General features: G+C 40.3%; 3 protein-coding genes and 3 long non-coding RNA genes across 9 annotated transcripts in view; 4 read left to right on the top strand and 2 right to left on the bottom strand.

The window, feature by feature from the left end:
- Positions 1–12,500, top strand: part of LOC113656948 (scavenger receptor cysteine-rich type 1 protein M130-like) — a 158,567-nt gene that overhangs the window by 42,463 nt on the left and 103,604 nt on the right. The window lies entirely within an intron of this gene.
- LOC125139577 (scavenger receptor cysteine-rich type 1 protein M130-like) overlaps positions 1–12,500 on the bottom strand; it is a 257,256-nt gene that overhangs the window by 152,901 nt on the left and 91,855 nt on the right. The window lies entirely within an intron of this gene.
- Positions 1–12,500, top strand: part of LOC113650187 (B-cell receptor CD22-like) — a 1,781,460-nt gene that overhangs the window by 1,706,351 nt on the left and 62,609 nt on the right. The window lies entirely within an intron of this gene.
- On the top strand, positions 4,552–5,073 carry LOC125139608. The gene is made up of 3 exons (XR_007138643.1): positions 4,552–4,745; positions 4,858–4,923; positions 5,023–5,073. It is a non-coding gene; the product is annotated as an uncharacterized LOC125139608 (long non-coding RNA).
- Positions 5,320–5,962, top strand: LOC125139609. The gene is made up of 3 exons (XR_007138645.1): positions 5,320–5,405; positions 5,510–5,555; positions 5,645–5,962. It is a non-coding gene; the product is annotated as an uncharacterized LOC125139609 (long non-coding RNA).
- On the bottom strand, positions 10,882–11,817 carry LOC125139606. The gene is made up of 3 exons (XR_007138641.1): positions 11,377–11,817; positions 11,199–11,264; positions 10,882–11,099 (listed from the first exon to the last, which is right to left on the bottom strand). It is a non-coding gene; the product is annotated as an uncharacterized LOC125139606 (long non-coding RNA).

The raw sequence follows: 12,500 nt of genomic DNA, 5'->3' as shown, positions 1-12,500 counted from the left end.
AATGTAGGATGGAGGTGAACTTCTCAGGAGAAATTTATACTGCAATTGTAATGATAGAATTGGGAATGTATTTGTGTATAAACCCCAACTGATTTCTAATTATAATTATATATAAAGTCTTCTGGATCAGGTGTCTATTGAGTCTTATGGATCTCATTTTCATTTAAGACTCTGGCATCTGAATTCTACTGACATCCTTCGCCATTTATCCATCCATCCATCCATCCATCCATCCATCCATCCACCCATCTATCCATCCATCCATCCATCCATCTATTTTCTACCGCTTTTCCAGGGCTGGGTCACGGGGGCAGCAGTCTAAGCAGGGACACCCAGACTTCCCTCTCTCCAGAAACTTCCTCCAGCTCTTCCGGGGGAATACTGAGGCTTTCCCAGGCCACCCGAGAGACATAGTCCCTCCAGCGTGTCCTAGGTCTTCCCTGGGGCCCCCTCCCGGTTGGACATGCCCGGAACACCTCCCCAGGGAGGCGTCCAGGCGGCATCCGGAACAGATGCCCGAGCCAGCTCAGCTGACTCCTCTGGTGCCATGTGTACTGATGGACACCCTTATGCTTGAACATGGTGTTTGTTATGGACAAACTGTGACTAGCACAGAAGTCCAATAACAGAACACCACTCGGGTTCAAGTCGGGGGGGCGTTCCTCCCAATCACGCCCCTCCAGGTGTTACTGTCGCTGCCCACGTGAGCGTTGAAGTCCCCCAGTAGAATGACGGAGTCCCCAGTCGGAGCAATTTCTAGCACCCCTCCCGGAGACGTCAAGAAGTTCGGAAACTCTACACTGCCATTTGGCCCATAAGCACAAATAACAGTGAGAGACCTCTCCCCGACCCGAAGGTGCAAAGAAACGATCCTCTCGTTCACCAGGGTGAACTCCAACACATGGCTACTGAGCTGGGGGGCTATGAGCAAGCCCACACCAGCCTGCCACCTCTCACCACGGGCAACTCGAGGAGTTGGGTTCCAGAGCCCAAGCTGTGCATGGAGGCGAGCTCAACTATCTCTAGTCGGTATCTCTCAACCTCCCGCACCAGCTCAGGCTCCTTCCCCCCAGCGAGGTGACATGCCTTGTCCCTAAAGCCAGATTCCTGTCATGTTAATAATATATATGACATTTGTCCAGACAATATTATATGTGTTGCTAATAAAATGCAAAAAATTTACTAGCAGTTTATTTTACATTTTTAATTCTGAATTAATTCTCATTGAATTCCATTCTCTGTGTTTATTTTGTGTTCAGTTGTAGATGTTCCCTCTGTGCTGATTGGTGCTGCTGTTGGAGCTTCAGTAATGATGATACTGTGTGGTATATTCCTGTGGTTAACAGTTCTGTGATCACCTTGCCGTCCACACGCCACCACCGCTAGGAGATGAGGCTGCATCAACTTTATTGTAACTTTTAAGCATTAAATCCTCTAAATACATGCTCATGTTATACATTGTTTGAAAGCTTAGACTCTCAGGATTTTATTAATCCCACACACAAAGCATAATATGATTTATAGCAGTCATAAAAATGTAATAAATTTGATAGTCACCTGAACTAGGCGGCACTAGTTCAGTTTGTTTACTTACCATTAAACTCTTCCCTTTCTTCACTGGCGTAATATTTTCCAAAACAAATATTTTTCATAAATCCGCAAGTGTCCAAGAAAATTGAATATTCAAGCCTTTTAATCCAAAACGCTTTGCTCGCCTCACAATAATTATGTTTCTGACCAAAAACTGTAAACAGTCCATTCCTTTTTGGCTCTGACTTCTCATTGGAGGCTTATAAAACTACACTTGATTCAGATTTGTAGTCCAGAGTCTAACGAATCAAACAAGCCCTCTCATGAGCCACTCGTTGCACGTGGTGCAGAGATAGACAGCTAAGCCAATGATGGCTCTCCATTCTATTTGGAACACCCTCCTTTTGATTGACAATTGTTCCCTCCAGTAGCGATTTCATGATCCGGGACCTTTACAGCTCTTCCAAAATTTGATGTTTGCTTGTCAGAGCAAGCATTCCCAAAGGCCGGTATGCTAGGGTGCCAATACTTTTGAAGAATACCCAAACACACACACATAAGCACACACTCACTAACACACACACACTCACACACACAAACATTCACTAACACACACACACACATCCACACACACACACACGCACACACACACAAACACTCACTAACACACACACATCCACAAACACTCACACACACACAAACACTCACTAACACACACACATATATACACACACATACACACACACACACACACACACACACACATACACAAACACTCACACACACGCTATGAATTCATACCCGAATACCTGCGGCACAATTCACCTTATTGTGCTGAGTGTTTCGCTATATCACGTCATTGTTGTGGAACTTTTTTGATTTTGCATATACTGGAGGCTGTGGGAAAACTGAAAGGCCAGTCGGTCCACCAATTTAAATCTATGTCCAGAGTATCACCCTAAAGAAGCTGGCTGAGTTTGAGTTAGATAGCTAGAAAGCTTGCTGAGTTATAAACCTCTAAACCTTATAATGGGGGTCTATGGCAAAAAAGACCACTTTGAGACCCGGTTCTGTGAGTACCAGAACTCTTTATCACTTAGAAAAGGAACAGCAACAAACTTCAGACCAGGGTCTACGCCATAACCGATCTTGGTGCATGTGACTCGAAAGCCCTAGGAGGAGTTTCTCTGGATACATTTTTGTCTCAGAAGAATCAGCAAAACAGAATTTGTATTTAACAGACGGTGTGAGGACAGATGACCTGAGCACTCAGCTGTATCAGTGGGACTTAAATCCATCTGTATACAGCAGTGATCACATCAGTGTCCATGTTGGAGTAGTGCCGGTGTCTCAGTCATCTTACATGAAACCGTGTCTCTCCCCATTAAACACACGCTTTTATCACATAAAGCTCTAAAGTTCTAATGAAAGGCAGACAGACAGACAGATATAACAGAGACAGAAAGACAGAACTGATTAAATTCCCATTTGTTTTATGATCTAATGTTGAATAAATATAAGAAGTTCTTGCTACACTCTCAAAGGATGAGAGAACGAGAGTTTATATGTATTTTAATACAAATGGGGCATTATGTGATCAGCTGAGGGGAGATTTGTGTAGCCTCCATCATCCTGTATGTCTCAGAGGAGGTGATGAGCTGGAGACTCTGTGTGCTGTGGTCCGTGTTAGTGTTTCGTGTCATGTATGTGTTTAGTGTTTAACACATTGTTTAGACTTTGTGTATGTGTTATGATTGTATTTACTCTGTTAAAAACCTCCTGCTTGCTTTGTGCAATTTAAATGGATGAAAGTTAAACATGCTTTTATTGTAGAACATCCCTCAGATGGACTGATGTAGTAATGCACACAAGACATGTCCAGTTGCAGCACAGAGTTATTTCCAATACTAAGTTTTTTCTCTTTGCTATCGTCCCTTTGGGTATAACATGGATATTATGGTACTCTGGATAAGGATTATTGTGTATTATTGCACTACATCATTAAATCTATTTGTGTATGAGAGAGATTTAAAGGTCATATTCCATCAAGGTGACAGTTTTATTACCCCTGGCAGCTGCAATGTCAGCTGTTATGACATCTGTTATTAGTGATATGAAATTATTAAAGGTTAAAGGTTATACCTTTTGGTGTGGTAGACATGTCTTGACTCCAAGTCAAGTCAAGACCTCCCACCACCACCCCCTCTCATTTCAGTGCTTGGTTCCCATAGACAGGTGACAAGTAATTAAAACAAGGAGCTATTTTCTTTTTTTTAAAAAAAAATGGGGTTTTATGACCCCTCAGAGGAAGCAGTGTTGTAAAAACAAGGACCTATGTTTTTGGCTTGTTCCCATAGACAGGTGACAAGTAATTAAAACAAGGAGCTATGTTCTTATATATTTTTTTTTTTTTTAAATGGGGTTTTATGACCCCTCAGAGGAAGCAGTGTTGTAAAAACAAGGACCTATGTTTTTGGCTTGTTCCTGTAGACAGGTGACAAGGACCTATGTTCTTTTTTTAAAATGGTGTTTTATGACCCTCAGAGGAAGCAGTGTTGTAAACAAGGACTTATTTTTTTTTTTTTTTAAAGGGTTTGTTTTAACCCCATCAGAGGAAGCAGTATTGTAAACAAGTAAATATGTTTGATTGAATAGATAGAGATAGGTACTTAAAACTCGTGTTTGATCCGGGGGGTGTTTTGCGATAGGTCACCCCTCCCCTAAGGCCGGATGGTTTTCAAATCAAGATTATGACACCCTCCTTTGTGTTAGGAGCATCTCTCAGTCTGATCGTTAGTCAATGGGGGTGCTATCTATAACGTCACACACGCGCATCCTGACCAAACGCGCGTGAGAAGAAAAGTTGATCCGGGGGGGTGTTTTGCGATAGCTTACCCCTCCTCTAAGGGCGGATGGTTTTCAAATCAAGATTATGACACCCTCCTTTGTGTTAGGAGCATCTCTCAGTCTGATCGTTAGTCAATGGGGGTGCTATCTATAACGTCACACACGCGCATCCTGAGCGGAAACGTGCATCTGAGCGGAAACACGCGTGAGAAAAAAGGAGCAAACGCCTGAGCGGACACGCCCACACGTGTAGGTAAAAAGTGAGAATTTTCCGAAAATTTGGCTATGACTTCGCGTCTTTGGATTTTTCACAACGGAACAGAACATCTACGATCTTCTAAGCATTGAGAGCACGGCCTTTTCAATAGGTAAGAGTTTATTATTAACTTTATTGTAAATTTATAAGTATTAGAATGCTTATCGTTTGATATTATAACTAGTTGTAGTTGGGTTTATACGTAAAGTCTGTTTTAATTACAGAACAAGGCCAGCCTATCTGACGCAATTGTCTGTGAAAACGTATCAAACAAACGCGACCCTTCCAGGGTAATTTCATTCTGACTCTTTGATCTGTGTTTTTTCTTCAGTCGATTGTTTTATCATATATTACATTATAATCTAAATGTTATCTTTATTTATTTTTAGACAGTTGTATTGAGATTATTTGCCGGCGACGAGTCTTCTACAACGCACGTGCCAGGCCTAAGAACGGGGGAACATCCGGGGTCAAACAATCGCGGCCCTTCCAGGGTAATTTCATTCTGACTCTTAGATCTGTATTTTTTTTTTTCTTCAGTCGATTGTTTTATCAGTTGATTGTTTTATATATTACATTATAATCTAAATGTTATATTTATTTATTTAATTCATCGTTTATTCATTTTTAGACAGTTGTATTGAGATTATTTCCCGCGACGAGCCTTCTACAACGCACGTGCTAGACCTAAGAACGGGGAACATCCGGGGTCTATCCAAAAGTCGATAGCTGTAGTAACCCCCACAGCTCAGACCAGTTTTACAAACTACGGGTAAGTTACACCATGAAAATATGTATGTTGTAAATCTTTCATTAACCTTATGTGATATTTTAAGTATTTAATTATCCATTATTTTGTATGTGTGACATGTTCAGAAGACACCGGAACAACGTCTGACTCCGATAGTTCAGATTTTTTTGGGTAAGGTCGTTAGCATTCTCTTTTCAATCAACCCTTAAGAATGTAAAACAATCCTCCACACATTTTTCTGTAATCTGTATTTTATTTAGATACCGTCATTGAAGGAGTAAGAAACTACAATCAACCCCCTTGAAGAAAATTCCAACATTGGAGACACTCTCTTCAGGATTTTTTCAGCTAAGGGATAGAATAACTGAAAACTTTGAGCATGTCTACAGTGAGTATGTTCAATCCTTGCATAATACTCTGGAATCCTTAAATTGCTGTGTTATGGTGAATAAAAGAAATGTTAAGACAATATTATTTTAGAAATGGCTCAGAAGCGTTCGAGTAATTCTCCCTCTTCAGAAGCTAAAAAAATTAGAATTGAAAATGACCCTACATCATCACATGATCTCTGCTTTGGTGAAACTTCGAGTTTTTCAAGTAGTCTGTTACAACGTGATCCGTACACAGCCCTGAATCCTTTTTTAACCGATGCAATCAATGAGTTGAATGATAGTTTACGATCGACACTTAGACACGATATTCAGAGCCCCAATCCGGGTTTGACCGATAGTTTAACAGCGACACAAACACAGCTGCCTCATCATGACGTGTTCTTAGAATTGAATCGGAGTCTGTTAACGTTGCAGAATAGTCTAAATGATCAAGATCTACCTGTGCCGTTAAATCCATTTTTAACCGATGCAATCAATGAGTTGAATGATAGTTTACGATCGACACTTAGACACGATATTCAGAGCCCCAATCCGGGGTTGACCGATAATTTAACAGCGACACCAACACAGCTGCCTCATCATGACGTGTTCTTAGAATTGAATCAGAGTCTGTTAACGTTGCAGAATAGTCTAAATGATCAAGATCAACCTGTGCCGTTAAATCCCTTTTTGATAGAAGCTGTAAACCAATTGAACGAAAGTCTTAACTTATCTAACGAACAAAATGTCGTTAATGCAACAACTCCAGTAACCTATCAAGAACCTGCATCTCAACAAGATTTGCTTCATGGTCTTAATCAAAGTCTTATTTTGTTAAATGACAATATCATTAACTTAATCAACCAACCTGTTAATGTTCTGCAAAATCCCGAAACTGATCATGAGTACATTCCTGAAATGGTAAATGATACATCAGTAGACAATGCGTCGCCGCCCACTGGTGAAAATGTACCCTCAGATCACGTAGACAGTGCGCCACCTTCAGTTCAAAATGTACCCTCAGATCACGTAGACAATGCGTCGCCGCCTACGGGTGAAAATGTACCCTCAGATCATGTAGACAATGCGTCGCCGCCCACTGGTGAAAATGTACCCTCAGATCACGTAGACAGTGCGCCACCTTCAGTTCAAAATGTACCCTCAGATCACGTAGACAATGCGTCGCCGCCTACGGGTGAAAATGTACCCTCAGATCATGTAGACAATGCGTCGCCGCCCACTGGTGAAAATGTACCCTCAGATCACGTAGACAGTGCGCCACCTTCAGTTCAAAATGTACCCTCAGATCACGTAGACAATGCGTCGCCGCCTACGGGTGAAAATGTACCCTCAGATCACGTAGACAATGCGTCGCCGCCTACGGGTGAAAATGTACCCTTAGATCACGTAGACAACGCATCGCCGCCACCTTCTGTTGAAAACAATCAAATAGGTCATGGTGTAGATAGTAATATTAGGATAATTAATCGTGACAACTTCAATAACACAGAGATCATAAGAAGAGTGAATTTTTCTTCTATCGCTAACGTCAACAGTTTTGCTGAATTTTATAATTATGTTTTAGAGATTTTAAACAGCGTGATAGAAGTTGCGAATGAAATGATTTCACCTAAGGATTATGTCACCGTTGAAATTAGAGGCGTTACACTCAATGTGTCATCTCACATTCAACTAGTCAATGGAGCCATCGATTTACAGTCTTTTTTGACCATGCTCGAAAATACCATTCAAAGTAATCGTGACATATTTACGGATAATTCGCTTGAACTGGTAGTTCAGATAGTTCGACCACCTCGCGGTGGTATAGGTTGTAGACGGAAAGTTGCTACAATATTCAATTCAGAAGTTGTACAGAAGAAGATGCGACACTTGTATATTTTTTACAATAAAGACAACATGTGTTTTGCATTATGCGTTACACAGCTTTTAAATCGTGATAAAAGCGATTTTCAAAATGAAAAAATTGCATTGTATGAGGTTGTGTAGATCAAAATATTGTTTCGATAGTCACAAAGCGTTGCGCCAGTCAGAAGGAGGTGAATTTTCTCAGTGCAATAGAGGATTCTACTGCAGCAAGTGTAATAGGGTGTACCGCGACCCATTTGGTCTTGAACGTCACGTTTGCCCTGAGAGTTTGTGTCAGTTCTGTGGTGAAAAACTTGATACAGATTGTGAACACAGGTGTTTTATACAGCCTTTAAAGAGGGAAAAGTCTAATGAGAGATACATCTTTTATGACTTTGAAACTAGACAGGAAACGAGTACTCATATAGCTAATTTCTTATGCTGTATTAATTACCGTGGTCAGACATGGGTGTTTTCAGGTGACACATGCGTTGCAGCGTTTTTTAGACATTTCCGCTGTAGGAGATTCAGAGGTTATACCTTTATCGCGCATAATGCTAGAGGGTTTGATTCATACCTTTTGCTAAACCATTTAGTGAAAGAAGGAATCACGCCCAAGATTATTGCACAAGGCGGAAAGATACTGTGTTTCACCGATACCGATTTCAACCAGAAATACATCGATAGCCTGTCTTTCTTACCCATGAAGCTTAGCAATCTTCCTAAGGCCATGGGGTTCTCAGAAAAAAAGAAAGGTTATTTTTCTCATTTCTGGAACACGTTAGAAAATCAAAACTATGTAGGACCGTACCCCGAACCTCGGTTTTATGGTGTGGATGACATGATGTCCAAAGACAGGGAGGATTTTTTCAAGTGGTATGCGACGGTGTCTGACAAAGTTTTTGATTTCAAGAAAGAGATGACTGAATACTGTGTAAATGACGTAGACATTTTGAGAAAAGGTTGTATAGCTTTCAGAAATATCCGTAAATATATCACGATTACTTTGAATGGTATTTTCGAGCATGGTCAAAAAAGACTGTAAATCGATGGCTCCATTGACTAGTTGAATGTGAGATGACACATTGAGTGTAACGCCTCTAATTTCAACGGTGACATAATCCTTAGGTGAAATCATTTCATTCGCAACTTCTATCACGCTGTTTAAAATCTCTAAAACATAATTATAAAATTCAGCAAAACTGTTGACGTTAGCGATAGAAGAAAAATTCACTCTTCTTATGATCTCTGTGTTATTGAAGTTGTCACGATTAATTATCCTAATATTACTATCTACACCATGACCTATTTGATTGTTTTCAACAGAAGGTGGCGGCGATGCGTTGTCTACGTGATCTAAGGGTACATTTTCACCCGTAGGCGGCGACGCATTGTCTACGTGATCTGAGGGTACATTTTCACCCGTAGGCGGCGACGCATTGTCTACGTGATCTGAGGGTACATTTTGAACTGAAGGTGGCGCACTGTCTACGTGATCTGAGGGTACATTTTCACCAGTGGGCGGCGACGCATTGTCTACATGATCTGAGGGTACATTTTCACCCGTAGGCGGCGACGCATTGTCTACGTGATCTGAGGGTACATTTTGAACTGAAGGTGGCGCACTGTCTACGTGATCTGAGGGTACATTTTCACCAGTGGGCGGCGACGCATTGTCTACATGATCTGAGGGTACATTTTCACCCGTAGGCGGCGACGCATTGTCTACGTGATCTGAGGGTACATTTTGAACTGAAGGTGGCGCACTGTCTACGTGATCTGAGGGTACATTTTCACCAGTGGGCGGCGACGCATTGTCTACTGATGTATCATTTACCATTTCAGGAATGTACTCATGATCAGTTTCGGGATTTTGCAGAACATTAACAGGTTGGTTGATTAAGTTAATGATATTGTCATTTAACAAAATAAGACTTTGATTAAGACCATGAAGCAAATCTTGTTGAGATGCAGGTTCTTGATAGGTTACTGGAGTTGTTGCATTAACGACATTTTGTTCGTTAGATAAGTTAAGACTTTCGTTCAATTGGTTTACAGCTTCTATCAAAAAGGGATTTAACGGCACAGGTTGATCTTGATCATTTAGACTATTCTGCAACGTTAACAGACTCTGATTCAATTCTAAGAACACGTCATGATGAGGCAGCTGTGTTGGTGTCGCTGTTAAATTATCGGTCAACCCCGGATTGGGGCTCTGAATATCGTGTCTAAGTGTCGATCGTAAACTATCATTCAACTCATTGATTGCATCGGTTAAAAATGGATTTAACGGCACAGGTAGATCTTGATCATTTAGACTATTCTGCAACGTTAACAGACTCCGATTCAATTCTAAGAACACGTCATGATGAGGCAGCTGTGTTTGTGTCGCTGTTAAACTATCGGTCAAACCCGGATTGGGGCTCTGAATATCGTGTCTAAGTGTCGATCGTAAACTATCATTCAACTCATTGATTGCATCGGTTAAAAAAGGATTCAGGGCTGTGTACGGATCACGTTGTAACAGACTACTTGAAAAACTCAAAGTTTCACCAAAGCAGAGATCATGTGATGATGTAGGGTCATTTTCAATTCTAATTTTTTTAGCTTCTGAAGAGGGAGAATTACTCGAACGCTTCTGAGCCATTTCTAAAATAATATTGTCTTAACATTTCTTTTATTCACCATAACACAGCAATTTAAGGATTCCAGAGTATTATGCAAGGATTGAACATACTCACTGTAGACATGCTCAAAGTTTTCAGTTATTCTATCCCTTAGCTGAAAAAATCCTGAAGAGAGTGTCTCCAATGTTGGAATTTTCTTCAAGGGGGTTGATTGTAGTTTCTTACTCCTTCAATGACGGTATCTAAATAAAATACAGATTACAGAAAAATGTGTGGAGGATTGTTTTACATTCTTAAGGGTTGATTGAAAAGAGAATGCTAACGACCTTACCCAAAAAAATCTGAACTATCGGAGTCAGACGTTGTTCCGGTGTCTTCTGAACATGTCACACATACAAAATAATGGATAATTAAATACTTAAAATATCACATAAGGTTAATGAAAGATTTACAACATACATATTTTCATGGTGTAACTTACCCGTAGTTTGTAAAACTGGTCTGAGCTGTGGGGGTTACTACAGCTATCGACTTTTGGATAGACCCCGGATGTTCCCCGTTCTTAGGTCTAGCACGTGCGTTGTAGAAGGCTCGTCGCGGGAAATAATCTCAATACAACTGTCTAAAAATGAATAAACGATGAATTAAATAAATAAATATAACATTTAGATTATAATGTAATATATGATAAAACAATCGACTGAAGAAAAAAAAAAATACAGATCTAAGAGTCAGAATGAAATTACCCTGGAAGGGCCACGATTGTTTGACCCCGGATGTTCCCCCGTTCTTAGGCCTAGCACGTGCGTTGTAGAAGACTCGTCGCCGGCAAATAATCTCAATACAACTGTCTAAAAATAAATAAAGATAACATTTAGATTATAATGTAATATATGATAAAACAATCGACTGAAGAAAAAACACAGATCAAAGAGTCAGAATGAAATTACCCTGGAAGGGTCGCGTTTGTTTGATACGTTTTCACAGACAATTGCGTCAGATAGGCTGGCCTTGTTCTGTAATTAAAACAGACTTTACGTATAAACCCAACTACAACTAGTTATAATATCAAACGATAAGCATTCTAATACTTATAAATTTACAATAAAGTTAATAATAAACTCTTACCTATTGAAAAGGCCGTGCTCTCAATGCTTAGAAGATCGTAGATGTTCTGTTCCGTTGTGAAAAATCCAAAGACGCGAAGTCATAGCCAAATTTTCGGAAAATTCTCACTTTTTACCTACACGTGTGGGCGTGTCCGCTCAGGCGTTTGCTCCTTTTTTCTCACGCGTGTTTCCGCTCAGGTGCACGTTTCCGCTCAGGATGCGCGTGTGTGACGTTATAGATAGCACCCCCATTGACTAACGATCAGACTGAGAGATGCTCCTAACACAAAGGAGGGTGTCATAATCTTGATTTGAAAACCATCCGGCCTTAGGGGAGGGGTGACCTATCGCAAAACACCCCCCGGATCAAACACGAGTTTTAAGTACCTATCTCTATCTATTCAATCAAACATATTTACTTGTTTACAATACTGCTTCCTCTGATGGGGTTAAAACAAACCCTTTTTTAAAAAAAAAAAATAAGTCCTTGTTTACAACACTGCTTCCTCTGAGGGTCATAAAACACCATTTTAAAAAAAAGAACATAGGTCCTTGTCACCTGTCTACGGGAACAAGCCAAAAACATAGGTCCTTGTTTTTACAACACTGCTTCCTCTGAGGGGTCATAAAACCCCATTTTAAAAAAAAAAAAATATATAAGAACATAGCTCCTTGTTTTAATTACTTGTCACCTGTCTATGGGAACAAGCCAAAAACATAGGTCCTTGTTTTTACAACACTGCTTCCTCTGAGGGGTCATAAAACCCCATTTTTTTTAAAAAAAAAGAACATAGCTCCTTGTTTTAATTACTTGTCACCTGTCTATGGGAACCAAGCACTGAAATGAGAGGGGGTGGTGGTGGGAGGTCTTGACTTGACTTGGAGTCAAGACATGTCTACCACACCAAAAGGTATAACCTTTAACCTTTAATAATTTCATATCACTAATAACAGATGTCATAACAGCTGACATTGCAGCTGCCAGGGGTAATAAAACTGTCACCTTGATGGAATATGACCTTTAAATCTCTCTTGTATGTTCTCTAGGTGAACTTTCCTGAACCCAGAGATAAAATCAGCATCGTTTGTTTTCTGTTTTTTGTTTGTTACAGTAATTAATGTGTGACCTAATAATAAATGTGT

Source organism: Tachysurus fulvidraco, chromosome 19 (assembly GCF_022655615.1).
Source record: "Tachysurus fulvidraco isolate hzauxx_2018 chromosome 19, HZAU_PFXX_2.0, whole genome shotgun sequence".
Taxonomy (NCBI): Eukaryota; Metazoa; Chordata; class Actinopteri; order Siluriformes; family Bagridae; genus Tachysurus; species Tachysurus fulvidraco.
This window is presented reverse-complemented; position numbering and strand designations above follow the sequence as displayed.